Source organism: Moschus berezovskii, chromosome 7 (genome assembly GCF_049115385.1).
Source record: "Moschus berezovskii isolate FMDL1 chromosome 7, NW_MosBer_1.0, whole genome shotgun sequence".
Lineage (NCBI taxonomy): Eukaryota > Metazoa > Chordata > Mammalia > Artiodactyla > Moschidae > Moschus > Moschus berezovskii.
Window position 1 is genome coordinate 16,969,858 of NC_142466.1, and position 17,706 is coordinate 16,987,563.

Genomic DNA, 17,706 nt, shown 5'->3' on the forward strand with positions numbered 1-17,706 from the left:
GGAAATAATTTTAGAGTGCAAACCACACATAGGTCACTGATTACAGATACGGTGACTGGTCACAGAATCCAGTTCTGGCCATTATTTTTAGTTAGAATTCCTGAAGGACAGAGGCATTCAATAAATATTTTTTAATGAATGAAAGTTTCCTGAGTTGCTGTATTATTCGGGATGCACTCAGAAGCAGAAATCACACCGGTTATTCAGATAGAATTTAATATAAGGAAGTGTGGACTGGTATAAAGTGGTCCATCAGAGAAAAGGCAAGGAAGGAACCCAAAGGTGTCATGAGGCAGCAACTTCAGAAAGCAGGGCTGGTGGAACAAAGGGTCAAGACTGAATTACTGAAACTCAGAAACTTAGAGGAAGGGCCCATGAGGCTGAAATCAAGATGTCTGAAGAGAGGGCAGGGGGCTCGGCTCAGCTGACCTGGTATCTCTGAACTCAGAGAAAAGGATCAAGACCTGTGAGACGGGTCACCGTTATCTGCTACCAGTGTTTCCAACAGGAGAGGGGAGGGGAATGCAGTCAGGCTGTTCCTGTGTTGGACAAACTTTGAACTGGATTCAGCTGCTGTTACTGGTGAAGAAGGGAGATTCAAGAATGAAAGCTCACAGGAAGCAGACGGGGAGGAGAGAGTCTTTTCTCCTTTTCCAGACTTCCATTTCTGTCTAGTGGCCCCTCTCTCTGGGCAGAGTATAACTGGAAATCAGGTGAGGAAGGGAGTCCTGGCATTACACAGCAGGTGTTGAGCAGAGTGCAGAGTTTGAAACAAAAAGACAACAGCTTAGTAACTGACTCAGTATGTCTGACAGGTAACTCAGAACTGACTCCCCTGAGACCACTGTGTGATGATTTAGTCACTGTCATGTTGGACTCTTTGCGACCCCATGGGCTGTAGCCTGCTAGGCTCCTCTGTCCATGGGATTTCCCAGTCAAGAATGCTGGAATGGGTTGCCATTCCTTTCTCCAGAGGATCTTCCCAACTCAGGGATCTAACCTGGGCCTCCTGTATTGCAGCCTCTTGCCCTCTCCCCCACCCCATTCTCTTTCCCTCTTTTTCTTCCTCTCTTTCCAGAAAAAAGGTGTTTTGTTCATTAATGTGCAGAAAAATTGTGGGGGAAACTGCTTTGCAGAGAGGGAGTGTGGCTTTATTCAGGGATTATGACATTGAGATCAGGCTCTGAGTCTCTGCTGTCTTATGATGGCTTCTTTCCTAGGCAGGATTTTCTTGCATTTTCAGGCAAATGGCCCCAGGCACTCCAGGCTCTTCAGTCTTCTGACCTTGCTACCCCATAAAGAGAAAGTGCCTCTTTTCTCATATGTCCAGCAAAAGTCTGGGTGCTGATGCTGTTTGGTGAATAAGTCCTGCCTGGGTAACATGTCCCTTCCTGCAGAGGGTGTGTCCAGAGTAGTGGTATTTTCACTGGTCACACCTGAGTCACTGGTCCACTCTGGGGGAATGCGGGTGGTGTGGTCAACCCTATTTGAACCACATGAAGTGATTAAAGGTGTTTATCCAAAGGAAAATAGGGGTGTTGTTACCTGAACAAGAGGCAGTGGATGCTTGGTAAACTAACACAACAGCTATGTGCTCTAGGCAGCAGGGGTGCTGAATTTGCAGGCTGAAGCCTGCAGAGACCACCTGGAAAGGAATTCTGGAATAAAGAGACAGTAAAAACATCAGCCTTGGAGGTGGGCTGGAGACAGTTTATCTAGCAGCCTGGGCCTCCATGATGGCTCATGAGGCCCCATGATGTCCAAGGAGGAGAAGGGTCTCGTGCCCTCTGTATTCTTTTTAAAATAACATTTTCACCATCATCATCATCATCATCATTATTTGTCTTTTAAGTTTTTATTAGCAAAGATTTTCTATTACTCAGCTGTAAACAAGAAGGAAATAATGTCATTTGCAGCAACATGGATGGACCTAGAGATTATCATACCCAAGTAAAGTAAGTCAGACAGAGAAAGACAAATATCATATGGTATTGCTTATATATGGGAATCCAAAAACATGATACAGATAAACTTATTTACAAAACACAAATAGACTCATAGACATAGAAAGTAAACTCATGGTTCCTGGAGGGGAACTGGCATAGGGAGAGGCATAATTTAGGAGCTTGAGGTTAAAATATGCACATTCCTATATATAAAATAGATAATCAACAAGGACCTACTGTGCAGCATGGGGAACTATACTCAATATCTTGTACTAACCTATAATGGAAAAGAATTTTAAAAAAGATTTGTATGTGTGTATAATTTTAACTGAATCACTTTGCTGTAAACCTGAAACTAACACAACATTGGAAATCAATGCTATTTCAAGAAAAAAAATTGTCTTTAAAATATAAATGTATTTATTTTAATTGGAAGCTAATTACTTTACAATATTGTATTGGTTTTGCCATACGTTGACATGAATCTGCCCCGGGTATACATGTGTTCCCCATCTTGAACCCACCTCCCACCTCCCTCCCCACCCCATCCCTCTGGGTCATCCCAGTGCACCAGCCCCGAGCATCCTGTATCATGCATTGAACCTGGACTGGCGATTTGTTTCACATATGATAATATACATGTTTCAATGCCATTGTCTCAAATCATCCCACCATCGCCCTCTCCCACAGAGTCCAAAAGACTGTTCTATACATCTGTGTCTCTTTTGCTGTCTCGTACCTGGTGGGCTACCATCTCTGGGGTCGCACAGAGTCAGACACGACTGAAGTGACTTAGCAGCAGCAGCATACAGGGTTATCGTTACCATCTTTCTAAATCCCATATATATGCATTAGTATACTGTATTGGTGTTTTTCTTTCTGGCTTACTTCACTCTGTATAATAGGCTCCAGTTTCATCCACCTCATTAGAACTGGTTCAAATGTATTCTTTTTAATGACTGAGTAATACTCCATTGTGTATATGTAACACAGCTTTCTTATCCATTCATCTGCTGATGGACATCTAGGTTGCTTCCATGTCCTAGCTATTATAAACAGTGCTGTGATGAACACTGGGGTATGTGTGTCTCTTTCAATTATGGTTTCCTCGGTGTGTATGCCCAGAACTGGGATTGCTGGGTCGTATGGCAGTTCTATTTCCAGTTTTTAAGGAATCTCCACACTGTTCTCCATAGCGGTGGTATTAGTTTGCATTCCTACCAACAGTGTAAGAGGGTTCCCTTTTCTCCACACCCTCTCCAGCATTTATTGCTTGTAGACTTTTGGATAGCAGCCATTCTGACTGGCATGAAATGTTACCTTATTGTGGTTTTGATTTGCATTTTTCTGATAATGAGTGATGTTGAGCATCTTTTCATGTGTTTGTTAGCCATCTGTATGTCTTCTTTGGAGAAATGCCTGTTTAGTTCTTTGGCCCATTTTTTGATTGGATCATTTATTTTTCTGGAATTGAGCTGCAGGAGTTACTTGTATATTTTTGAGATTAATTCTTTGTCCATTGCTTCATTTGCTATTATTTTCTCCCATTCTGAAGGCTGTCTTTTTACCTTGCTTATAGTTTCCTTTGCTGTGCAGAAGCTTTTAATTTTAATTAGGTCCCATTTGTTTATTTTTGCTTTTATTTCCAATATTCTGGGAGGTGGGTCATGGAGGATCCTGCTGTGATTTATGTCAGAGAGTGTTTTGCCTATGTTCTCCTCTAGGAGTTTTATAGTTTCTGGTCTTACATTTAGATCTTTAATCCATTTTGAGTTTATTTTTGTGTATGGTGTTAGAACGTGTTCTAGTTTCATTCTTTTACAAGTGGTTGACCAGTTTTCCCAGCATCACTTGTTAAAGATATTGTCTTTTTTCCATTGTATATTCTTGCCTCCTTTGTCAAAGATAAGGTGAATTTATCTCTGGGCTTTCTATTTTGTTCCATTGATCTATATTTCTGTCTTTGTGCCAGTACCATACTGTCTTGATGACTGTGGCTTTGTAGTACAGCCTGAAGTCTGGCAGGTTGATTCCTCCAGTTCCATTCTTCTTTCTCAAGATTGCTTTGGCTATTCAAGGTTTTTTGTATTTCCATACAAATTGTGAAATTATTTGTTCTAGCTCTGTGAAAAATACCATTGGTAGCTTGATAGGGATTGCTTTGAATCTATAGATTGCTTTGGATAGTATACTCATTTTCACTATATTGATTCTTCTGATCCATGAACATGGCATATTTCTCCTTCTATTAGTGTCCTCTTTGATTTCCTTCACCAGTGTTTTATAGTTTTCTATATATAGGTCTTTTGTTTCTTTAGGTAGATATATTCCTAAGTATTTTATTCTTTTCATTGCAATGGTGAATGGAATTGTTTCCTTAATTCTCTATTTTCTCATTATTAGTGTATAGGAATGCAAGGGATTTCTGTGTATTGACTTCATATCCTGCAACTTTACTGTATTCATTGATTAGCTCTAGTAATTTTCTGGTGGAGTCTTTAGGGTTTTCTGTGTAGAGGATCATGTCATCGGCAAACAGTGAGAGTTTTACTTCTTCTTTTCCAATTTGGATTCCTTTTATGTCTTTTTCTGCTCTGATTGCTGTGGCCAAAACCTCCAAAACCATGTTGAATAGTGGTGAGAGTGGGCACCCTTGTCTTGTTCCTGACTTTTGGGGAAATGCTTTCAATTTTTCACCATTGAAGATAATGTTTGCTGTGGGTTTATCATATATAGCTTTTATTATGTTGAGGAATGTTCCTTTTATTCCTGCTTTCTGGAGGGTTTTTTTTTTTTTTTGTCAAAAGCCTTCTCTGCATCTATTGAGATAATCATATGGCTTTTATCTTTCAATTTGTTAATGTGGTGTATTACATTGATTGATTTGCGGATATTGACAAATCCTTGCATCCCTAGGATAGAGCCCACTCGGTCATGATGTATGATCTTTTTAATGTGTTGATGGACTCTGTTTGCTAGAATTTTGTTAAGGATTTTTGCATATATATTCATCAGTGATATTGGCCTGTAGTTTTCTTTCTTTCTTTCTTTTTTTTGTGGCATCTTTGTCAGGTTTTGGTATTAGGGTTATGGTGGCCTCATAGAATGAGTTTGGAAGTTTACTTTCCTCTGCAATTTTCTAGAAGAGTTTGAGTAGGATTGGTGTTAGCTCTTCTCTAAATTTTGGTAGAATTCAGCTGTGAAGCTGCCTGGACCTGGGCTTTTGTTTGCTGGAAGATTTCTGATTACAGATTCAATTTCCGTGCTTGTGATGGGTCTGTTAAGATTTTCTATTTCTTCCTGGTTCAGTTTCGGAAAGTTGTACTTTTCTAAGAATTTGTCCATTTCTTCCAAGTTGTCCATTTTATTGGCATATAATTGCTGATAGTAGTCTCTTATGATCCTTTGTATTCCTGTGTTTTCTGTTGTGATCTCTCCATTTTCATTTCTAATTCTATTGATTTGATTCTTCTCCCTTTGTTTCTTGATGAGTCTGGCTAGTGGTTTGTCAATTTTATTTATCCTCTCAAAGAACCACCTTTTGGCTTTGTTGATTTTTGCTATGGTCTCTTTTGTTTCTTTTGCATTTATTTCTGCCCTAATTTTTAAGATTTCTTTCCTTCTATTAACCCTGGTGTTCTTCATTTCTTCCTTTTCTAGTTGCCTTAGGTGTAGAGTTAGGTTATTTAGTTGACTTTTCTCTTGTTTCTTGAGGTATGCCTGTATTGCTATGAACTTCCCCCTTAGCACTGCTTTTACAGTGTCCCAGGGGTTTTCGGTTGTTGTGTTTTCATTTTCATTCATTTATGTGCATATTTTGATTTATTTTTTGATTTCTTCTGTGATTTGTTGGTTATTCAGCAGCATGTTGTTCAGCCTCCATATGTTGGAATTTTTAATAGTTTTTCTCCTGTAATTGAGATCTAATATTACTTCATTGTGGTCAGAAAAGATGCTTGGCATGATTTCAATTTTTTTGAACTTACCAAGGCTAGATTTATGGCCCAGGATGTGATCTATCCTGGAGAAGGTTCCGTGTGCACTTGAGAAGAAGGTGAACTTCATTGTTTTGGGGTGAAATGTCCTATAGATATCAGGTAGGTCTAACTGGTCTATTGTATCATTTAACGTTTGTGTTTCCTTCTTAATTTTCTGTTTAGTTGATCTGTCTATAGGTGTGAGTGGGGTATTAAAGTCTCTCACTATTATTGTGTTATTGTTAATTTCCCCTTTCATACTTGTTAGCATTTGTCTTACGTATTGCAGTGCTCCTATATTGGGTGCATAAGTTATGACCAACCTTGATAGCATATTAAAAAGCAGAGACATTACTTTGCCAACCAAGGTCCGTCTAGTCAAGGCAATGGTTTTTCCCGTGGTCATGTATGGATGTGAGAGTTGGACTGTGAAGAAGGTTGATTGCCGAAGAATCGATGCTTTTGAACTGTGGTGCTGGAGAAGACTCTTGAGAGTCCCTTATAGTGCAAGAAGATCCAACCAGTCCATTCTAAAGGAGATCAATCCTGGATGTTCATTGGAGGGACTGATGCTAAAGCTGAAACTGCAATACTTTGGCCACCTCATGTGACGAGTTGATTCACTGGAAAAGACTCTGATGCTGGGAAAGGTTGGGGGCGGGAGGAGAAGGGGTCAACGGAGAATGAGATGGCTGGATGGCATCACTGACTCTGTGGACACGAGTTTGAGTGTACTCCGGGAGTTGGTGATGGACAAGGAGGCCTGGCATGCTGTGATTCATGGGGTCGCAGAGAGTCGGACACGACTGAGCGACTGAACTGAACTGAACTGATATATTTATAATTGATATATCTTCTTCTTGGATTGATCCTTTGATCATTATGTAGTGTCCTTCTTTGTCTCTTTTCACAGCCTTTGTCTTCAAGTCTATCTTATCTGATATGAGTATTGCTACTCCTGCTTTCTTTTGGTCTCTATTTGTGTGGAATATATTTTTCCAGCCCTTCACTTTCAATCTGAATGTGTCCTGTGTTTCAAAGTGGGTCTCTTCTAGACAACATATACAGGGGTCTTGTTTTTGTATCCATTCATCCAGTCTTTGTCTTTTGGTTGGGGCATTCAACCCATTTACATTTAAGGTAATTATTGATAAGTATGGCCCCGTTGCCATTTACTTGATTGTTTGGGGTTCAAATTTATACACTCTTTCTGTGTTTCCTGTCTAGAGAAGATCCTTTAGTATTTGTTGGAGAGCTGGTTTGGCGGTGCTGAATTCTCTCAGCTTTTGCTTGTATGTAAAGTTTTGATTTCTCCTTCATATTTGAATGAGATCCTTGCTGGGTACAGTTATCTTGGCTGTAGGTTATTTTCTTTCATCACTTTAAGTATGCCCTGCCATTCCCTCCTGGCCTGAAGAGTTTCTATTGAAAGATCAGCTGTTATTCTTATGGGAATACCCTTGTGTATTATTTGTTGTTTTTCCCTTGCTGCTTTTAATATTTGTTCTTTGTGTTTGATCTTTGTTAATTTGATTAATATGTGTCTTGGGGTGTTTTGTCTTAGGTTTATTCTGTTTTGGATTCTCTGGGTTTCTTGGACTTGGATGATTATTTCCTTCCCCATTTTAGGGAAGTTTTCAACTATTATCTCCTCAAGTATCTTCTCATGGCCTTTTTTTTTTGTCTTCTTCTTCTTGGATTCCTATGATTCGAATGTTGGGCCATTCAACATTGTCCCAGAGGTCTCTGAAATTGTCCTCATTTCTTTTAATTCGTTTTAATTTTTTTCTCTGTGTTTCATTTATTTCTACCATTCTTTCTTCTACCTCACGTATCCAATCTTCTGCCTCCGTTATTCTACTGTTGCTTCCCTGCACAGTGTTTTTTATCTCATTTATTGCATTATTCATTATATATTGACTCTTTTTTATTTCTTCTAGGTCCTTGTTAAACCTTTCTTGCATCTTCTCAATCCTTGTCTCCAGCCTATTTATCTGTAAGTCCAATTTGTTTTCAAGATTTTGGGTCATTTTCACTATCATAATTTGGAATTCTTTATCAGGTAGATTCTCTATGTCTTCCTTTTTTGTTTGGTTTGGTGGGCATTTATCATGTTTCTTTATCTGCTGGGTATTTCTCTGTCTCTTCATCTTGTTTATATTGCTGTGTTTGGGGTGGCCTTTCCATATTCTGGCAGTTTGTGGAGTTCTGTTTATTGTGGAGGTTCCTCACTGTGGGTGGGGTTGGACGGGTGGCTTGTCAAGGTTTCCTGGTTAGGGAAGTTTGTGACAGTGTTCTGGTGGTTGGAGCTGGATTTCCTCTCTCTGGAGTGCAATGAAATGTCCAGTAATGTGTTATGAGATGTCTGTGGGGTTGGAGTGACTTTGGGCAGCCTGTATATTGAAGCTCAGGGCTATGTTCCTGTGTTGCTGGGGAATTTGCATGATATGTCTTGCTCTGGAGCTTGTTGGCCCTTGGGTGGTGCTTGGTTTCAGTGTAGCTATGGAGGCATTCCCTGGAGTCAGGAGTTCTCTAGTGTTCTCAGGATTTGGACTTAAGCCTCCTGCCTCTGGTTTTCATCTTATTTTTACAGTTGCCTCAAGACTTCTCCATCTATACAGCACTGTTGAAAAAACATCTAGGTTAAAGATGAAAAGTTTCTCCACAGTGAGGGACACCCAGAGAGTTTCACAGAGTTACATGGAGAATAGAAGAAGGAGGAGGGAGATAGAGATAACTAGGAGGAGACAAGGGGGAATCAAAAGAGGAGAGTACAAGCTAGCCAGTAATCACTTCCTTATGTGCTCTCCACACTCTGGATCCCTCAGAGATGTTCATGGAGTTACACAGAGAAGAGAAGAGGAAGGAAGGAGACAGGTGGCCAGGAGGAGGAGAGGGGAATCAAAAGGAGAGAGACAGATCCAGCCAGTAATCAGTTCCCTAAGTGTTCTCTACAGCCCGGAGCACACAGAGAGATTCAGAGTTGGGTAGAGAAGAGAAGGGGGCGGGGAGGAGATAGAGGCGACTTGGTGGAGAAAAAGGAGAGTCCAAAGAGGGAGAGAGCAGTCAGGCCAGTGGTCTCACTCCCAAGTAAAAGTGTGTACTGAGGATTGGGTTCTTAAAGGTACAAAACTGATAACAAATATTAAAAAGCAAAGTTTAAAAATCTAGAGTAGAGCTTGGATTTTCAAAAATACAATATTAAAGAAAAAAAAAAACAAAGTCACAAAAATTATGAAATATATGTTATGAAGTTTGCTTTAAAAAATAGGGTCTTTTTTTGCAAATTAATAGTAGGTTATAACAATGGAAATTAAAGGAGTAATAGAGGACTTAAAAATTAAAAAAACTTTAAAAAATTAAAGAAGGATAATAGTAAAAATATATATCAGACTTTCTCTGGTGTTGTTGTGGACAGTGTGGGGTCAATTCATTCTCAGATAGTTCCTTGATCTGGCTTATACTTCTCAAGATCTATAGGCCCCTTCCTATGTAGTCAATGCTAACTACAAGGTATTAATCTATTGCACCTGTCATTTCCAAGTTCCCTTGGTTTGTTTTAGCTTCTTCTGTTTGCTGGCCTCTTCAGTGTGTAATTTCCGCCCTGATACAAGGGAGGGCGGGGGTGGTGGACACTTTTATAGGCTCACTTGTTCAGTTGTGCTGTGGGGAGGGAGGAACTGGCATCTGTGGGGAGTGCTCGCAGTGTCTTGGCCATTCTGGGTTTGCCCCCACTCACGTTGTATGTGCTGTCCCAGTCTACACTGCACAGGCTCTAGGTTGCTCTGCCCGGAACTGTCTGAGGCCAGCCCTGGGTTGTATGCACTTCCCAGGTCAAAGCCGCTCAGGTTCAGGTTCTCGGGTACTCCACAAAGGTGCATACTCGGTTGAACCTACGTTTTGCGCCCTTCCCAGGTCTGAGCAGCTCCGGTGACCAGGTGTTTGGCAAGCATGGTCACTGTGACTTATCGCCTCCCCCTTCCCTGCTGCTTGGTTTTCTGGGTGTACAACCAGCGTACCTTCTTAGGCGAATGTTGACCGTCCAGAATCCCAAGAAGTCTTGGTTAGCAAAGAAGCCTGCTTGCAGTTTGGTATCGGATGCCTCTCTTGGGCCGCAGTTACCCCCTTTCAGCTCTGGCTGCCCTCGCCTGTCTGTCTTTAGAGGGGGATGGGCCAGTCCACAGCTGGCTAGCTCTAGTCAGTCCTTTGTTCTGTGAGTGGGCCTGGTGGTGTCTCCAGTTCAGTCACTCAGTCGTGTCCGACTCTGTGGCCCCATGAATCACAGCCCGCCAGGCCTCCCTGTCCATCACCAACTCCTGGAGTTCATTCAAACTCATGTCCATAGAGTGTCTTAGGTTAGGGCTTTTCGCCTTTTAAAAACTTATTTATTTGTTTGTTTGGCTGCTCCAGGTCTTAGTTGCAGCACACAACATCTTCAGTCTTCACTGGGACACAAGACTCCTTGTTGCAACATGTGGGATTCAGTTCCCCAACCAGATTTCGAACCCAGGCCCCCTGCATTGGGAGCATGAAGTCTTAACTACTGGACCAAAGGGAAGGCCCTCACATGGAGTATTTTAAACCAAATCCCAGACATCAGGGCATTTCGCCTCTAAATATTTCAGATGTGTACCACTGAAGAAAACCATAATCACAATATATTATCACAAGTAATAATTTCTTAAATGGTCTAATCATAAATCTGTATTCAAATTTCTATGATTTAAAAAAAAATGTCTTTATAAGTTGGTTAGTTTGAATTAAAATCTGAAGTCCACACATCGCATTTGGTTGATATGTCTCTTGAGTTTCTCTTTTCATTACACTTTGACTTGAAGATGAATTTTAAGTCTTTTTAAATCTGTAACATTTCCTCTTTGCTTTACTTTTCTTGAGCCATTTGTTGAAGAAGCTGCGTCATTCTGGCTTTGACTGGATCTCAAGATGATGTAGATAATATTAACATGTGTCTTTAGAGCTATTGTATGTAATGTGGGAGATGGACCTAAAGGCTTGATTTTAATAACGGCCGATCTTTTCCCTTTTCTTTCTTCCTCTTTCTCTTTTTTTTTTTTTTTTTGACAAGTTTACTTTATAGGTGGAACTATGTACTTTCTATTGCCTCATATCAGGAGTTATGTAATATCTGATTCTCTTAAAGGGAATAATTTCTTTTATTAAAATTTTTATTGGAGTATTGTTGATTTACAGTGTTGTATTTGTTTCAAGTGTACAGCACAGTGAATCAGTTGACGTATATTAAAGGGAATAATTTCAATGCAATTTTTATGAAAGATTTTGCTGTAGACTTTTTGGGGTAGATGCTATATTTTAGGTGTAAAATTTCCCTTTTATTCCTAGTTTGATAAGATTTCTTAAGTTGGGAATGGATGCTTAATTTGCTAAATGCTTTTTCTGAATCTGTTTATCTATGTTCTTTTCTGGTTTTTGGTAACAAGATTTTCTCTTCTCTTAGGATAAATTGGGGAATTTTCCCTATTTTTTCTGTTGTCTGTAAGAGTTTGTGTTGGATAGAATTGCATGTTCTTTGAATGTTTTTGTTGAATTTGCCTCTAAGTCTTTCTGCGTGGGCTGAGTGTTTTCTTTGGGGGGATATTTTAAACCACTGATTCAATTTCTTTATGGTTTCTAAATATTCAGACTTTTGACTTCATAAGTCCATTTTGGCGAGTTGCACTTTTCTATGAATTTGTTCCATCTAAGTTTTCAAATTTATTGGCATCAAATGTTCATAATACCTCCTCTTTATGTCACCTTCTTCATTCCTAATATTCTTTATTTATGTCTTCTTCCATTTTCCTTGATCAGTATTGCCTCGGATTTATCAATTTAATTAGTCTTTTAAAAGATTTTCACTATTCAACTGTCTTTTTGCAATTTCATTAATTATTGCCCTTTATTATTTCTTTCTTTCAGATGACAAAAGTGATAAAGAACTGGCCTGCCAATGCAGGAGATGCAAGAGATGCGGGTTCGATCTCTGGGTTGGGAGGAGCCCCTGGAGGAAGAAACGGCAACCTGTATTCTTGCCTGGGGAATCCCATGGACAGAGGAGCCTGATTGGCTGCAGTCCATGGGGTCGCAAAAAGTTGGACACAACCGAGCACATAGCACACTCTTTATATGTATTTTTGTGTACATCTTCAAACTTTTTAAATTGGACACCTGACTCTTTTTAGCCTGTCTTTTTTTTTCTATTTTTAATATATGTTTAAAACGCTTCATTTTCTCCCCAAGTATGCCTCAGCTTCTTCAAATCCTCAACTTCTGAGACTTAGTCTTTTCATTATAAAATAATTTTAAAATCGTTTCTTTATTTCAGCCCAATCTTTATTATAGCTTCTTGTTTTGACTCATGAGATTTTGGAAGTGAATTTCTACTTTTTTATGATTTTTTAAAAGATGATTGTCAATTTACATTCAGTGAAAAGCACAGACCACGTGTATATAAGTTTTACCACATGCATAAATCTGTATAGATTGCACATCTATCAATACATAAACCATGGCCATGACAGCAGAAAGTTGTCTTATGCTTTTTGCATCAATACGTGCTCTTTCTCTACACAACATAAGGCAGCAACCCTTCTGATTTTTTAGCATCATACAGCAGCAAATGGAATCACACTGTATGGACTTTTTGGTGTCTCGATTTTTTTCCTCAATATAGCTTTTTTTTTTAGTGTTCCTATGATGTTGCTTGTAGTTTTTGTTTGTTTGTTTGTTTGTTTTGTTTTGCTTTCCTTTCCTCCTTGTTTTAATCCTCATCCCATGCCCTCTCTCCACTCCTTCTGAGTGGTTCATATTCCATTGCATGAAAATACCACAATTTATTTATCCATTCCCCTGTCGGTGGATATTTGGGCTGTTTCCAGTTTTCAGCAATTATGATGAAGGCAGCTATGAATGTTTTTGTGTAAGTCTTTTTGTGGAATATGTTTTTATTTCTCTTGGGTAAATATCTAGGCATGGAGGTGTTGAGTCATAGAGTGAGTGCTTGTTTGCCCTTACAGGAAACTTTCCCAGAGATGTTCTTCCATGTTCACACTCCCACCAGGAACACTCTCACTAACACTGGATGCTCTAAGTCTTTTTAAAAATTTATTTAGTTATTTATATGTTTGGCGGCGCTGGGTCTTCGTTGCTGCGTGTAGGCTCGCTCTGGTTGTAGCGAGCAGGGGCCACTCTTTGCTGTGGTGCTTGGGCTTCTCATTGCAGTGGCTTCTCTTTTCGCCGATCACTGGCTCTAGGGTGCGAGCGCTCAGTAGTTGTGGCACACGGGCTTAATTGCAATGCAGCATGTGGAATCTTCCCAGACCAGGGATCGAACCCATGTCTCCTGCATTGGCAGGCGGATTCTTATCCACTGTACCACCAGGGAAATCCCAGGCTTTTTAATTTTAATTATTTCAGTGAGCAAGGTGTGGTATTCTAGTTGTCTTTTTTTTTTTAATCAGTTTTACTGATGTATGATTTGCATACAATAAAATGCATACATTTTAAAGTATATAATTTGATGAGTTTTGACAAATGTCAACAACTGTATCACCACCAACCCTAACTAAGATATACAGTATTTCCATCACCTCACAAAATTCCTTCATGCTCCTTTTCAGCCAATTACCCTCTATTTCTGCTCCAGATAACACTACACTGATTCTTGTAGCCTGCCAGGCTCCTCTGTCCATGGGATTCTCCAGGCAAGAATACTGGAGTGGGTAGCCATTCCCTTCTCCAGCAGATCTTCCCTACCCACGGATCTAACCAGGGTCTCCTGATTTGCAGGCAAATCCTTTACCATCTGAACCACCAGGGAAGCCCTAAGCTTATTCTTACTACTTTTGATTTGTTTTGCCAATTCTAGAATTTCATATAAATGGACTCACATGAGATACTCTCCCTCTTTTCTGGAATGGCTTCTTTCCTTCAGCATGATTGTTTTATTTTTTATTGCTGAATAGTATTCCATTGTATGTATGAACCACAACTTGTTTATCCAGTCTCCTGAGAGTGGATATTTGGTTTGTTTTTACTTTTTGCCCATCATGAATAAACACTTTTATGAATGTTCTTGTCAAATGTTTTTTGGATATATGTTTTTATTTCTCTTGGATAAATTCCTAGGAGTGGAATGATTCCACCATACAATAGGTATATGTTTAACCTTTTAAGGAACTACCAAATGGTATTTCAAAGAGATTGTATCATTTTACATTGCCATCCTAACACTTGACGTGGTCTGTCTTTTTAATTTTAGCTATTCTAACAGGCATGTAGTGGTATCTCATGGTGGGTTTACTTTGTTTTTTCCTAATCACTAATAATGTTGATCATCTTTTCATGCACTAATGTCTTTTGTGAAGTGTCTGTGCAAGCATTTCACCTATTTTTAGGGATTGTTTATCTTTTTGGTACTGAGTTACAGGAGATATGCATATATTTATAAATTATGTGTCAAATATTTTCTTCCAATGTGTAACATGCCTTATTATTTACTTAACTGGCTCTCTTAATATGAGATTTTAATTTTATGAAACCTACTTTATTAGATTTTTCTTTAATGGTTAATGTAATTCTTTGGCACTCCAAGATCATGAAGTTTATTTTCCTACATTTTATTCTAGAAGCTCTATAATTTTACTTTTGATCTTTAGATCTGGATCCTCTTGAATTAATTTTTGTGTATAATATGAAGTAGGTGAAGACACATATTTTTTTCCATTTAGATATTCAGCTGTTCCAGCACCATTGTTGAAGAATCTTTCTTTTTCTCATTGGTTTCTTTCGGTGCCTTTGAAAAAAAACAAAACAAAACAACTCAGTTGACCATTTAATATTGAACTTTGTTCTGACTACTCTTGTTCCATTTGTCTGTCTGTCTTTGTGCCATTTGTTTTGATTACTATATAGTCATAGTAACCACTGAAATCAGGCAATGTAAGCCCTCCAAATTAGTTTTTTTTTTCAATAATTTTTCTCTTCTTTTTTGCTATTCTGTGTTATTTATATTTCCTTGTATCTTTTAGCATCAGCTGCTAATTTGTTTGGGATTGCATTGACTGTGTATCAATTCAGGAAGAATGTATGATATTGAGTCTTCCAATTTGTGAACATGTAATCTCTACATTTATTCTGGTCTTTTAAAATTTCTGTGAGCAGCATTTTATAATTTTATATGTAGATATTTTATACATATTTTGTTAAATTTATTCCCAAATATTTTGTGTTCTTTGGTGCTCTCATAAGAGATTTATTAAATATCACTTTTCAATTTTTTGTAACTTGTCTATAGAGATACAACTGATTTTTATATATTGATCTTGTATACTCTGCCCTAATAAGCTTGTTTTTTTTTTAGTAAAAGTAGTTGGTTTTTTTTTTTTTTGTAAATTCCTTAGGCCTTTCTACAGATAGCATTGTTATGCTTATAAACAGAGACAATTTTGTTTCTTTTCTAATCTTTATATTTCCTCTGCTATCTTATTTCTCTGGCTAAGACATTCAATTAAATGTTGAATGCAAGTGGTGAAGGTCTACACTCATGTTTTGTTTTCAATTTTAGAGAGGAAGAATTTGGTCTTTCACCTTTATGTATGTTGTTAGTTGAAGGATTTACATAAGACTTAATCAAAGTTTGAAGTTTCCTTTGAGTCCTATTCTGCCAAGAGTTTTAATTTTAAATTGTTTTTGGATTTCAACAATTGTTTTTGCATCCACTGAGATGATCAAATGATTTTTCCTCCTTTATTCTGTATGTATGATGAACTATATTAGTAGATTTTCAAATGTTAAACTTATTAACATTATTGTGATAAACCCCACTTAGTAATGATAAATTATCTTCTTTATATATGACTAGATTTGATCTTCTATTACTGCTAGTTCAATTTAAAATTTTTTGCATTTAAATTCATTAAATAAATGAGAATTATTGGTCTATGATTTCATCTCTTCTTACAATACTTTATTACTTCCCTCTTCTTTTGAAAAAGTCTGTGTAAGATTGATATTTATTCCTTAAATGTTTGAAATAAATACAGAAGAAACCATCTAAACCCAGTGTTTTCTTTAGATAAAAATTTAAACTATGAATCCAATTTTTAAAAATATATATAGTGCTATGGAGATTTTTTTTATTATTTTATATTAGTTTTTATGGTTTTTGTCTTTCAAAGGATATTTCCATTTCACCTAGACTGTTGAATTTAGTGGTATAACCGTGCTCAAAATATTCCTTTATTATCTTTCACTGTCTTTCAGTACAGCCCCTCTTTCATTCCTAAAACTCTTCATCAGTTTAACTAAGAGTTTATCAATTTTATTTATATTTCAAAGAACCAACTTTTGACTATATTGATATTCCTTATTGTTTGTTTCCTATTTTATTGATTTTGGCTTTAATCTTTATTGTTTTCCTGAAATGTCCTATGCTTTTACATTTCGTTTTCTAGCCTCTTAAGCCAGAGACATAAATCAATGATTTAAAAAGCTTTTTTTTCTATCTTAATATAGTCATTTAAAGCTCCGTATTTCCTTCTAAGCACTGCTTTATCGGCATCCAACAAATGTTGGTATGTTTGTGATTATAACATCAGTTCAGGATGAATATTCACCGGTTGTTGGCTGCAGTGTTCTCATGTCATTGGGTCCAACTGGTAGATGAAAAGTGAAAGTGAAAGTTGCTTAGTCGTGTCCAACTCTTTGCAACCCCATGGACTATACAGTCCATGGAATTCTCCAGGCCAGAGTACTGGAGTGGGTAGCCTTTCCCTTCTCCAGGGGAACTTCCCAGCCCAGGAATTGAGCCAGAGTCTCCGGCATTGCAGGTGGATTCTTTACCAACTGAGCTATGAGTAGTATTGTTCAAATCTTCTATATTCTTACTGCTTTTCTGTTTATTCTTTTAAGGAATGTTAAAAGAGGTAAGAATAAGAATAAAAACTTATTCTTTTAGGCTTTGGTGCTGTGGCTCTAAAGTGAGCTTTCGATCAACTTACAGATGCCCATGGATTATTGCCATGTGTATGCCAACCAACCACTCTGTGCAGATTTCTAGGGCTCCTTCTCTGCTCAACTACCTCATGCCCAGTACTCCTGTCTGGTACCCAACTTCAAGCTGCCTTGACAACCCCAAACCCTGAGCTCTGTTTCTTCCACCCTATGGGGCCACTGCTGCCTATTCGGGCCCTCTTCTCTGGGGGGTGGTTTGGAAAGTGTTCTGGGCAGGAAGCCTCAGTGAATCTGCAGCTCACCCTCCTGTACTGAGCATAGTACGTGCAAGTAAGTGCTAGCAAGTACAAACAGCTAGCAGCAGCTTGGAAATGTTGAGTGAGTGAAAAAATTCAGTGGGATTCCCACTTTGCCGATTCAGTTTCTAAATGTTTCTATGTCTGGAAGAAGGTTGCTCTGTGAAGCTGAAGTAAGAACAAGATGGACAATGGCGAGCTAGGAAATCCAGATTATAAACTTTGGGGTCAGGCTTTTGAGGGGCATTTAGAGATTTTGACAGTTTAGAAAAAGAAGCAATTGTCAGGTTATAAATCTGGATACAATTATCATGTGCAGATTCTTTCTTCCTTTCATTTAAGGGAGCTCTGCCTCATTGCAAGGAACAACTTCAGAAACAATAGAGTTGGCTTAGGGCAATGGTGTTCAAGTATTTTGATCACACTTCTTTGATCTCCTAATAAATGTAAATTTATTTATGAATTATTTTCCATGTTTCTATTATTGGTTAATGTCTCAAAGTAAAATTGCACTTA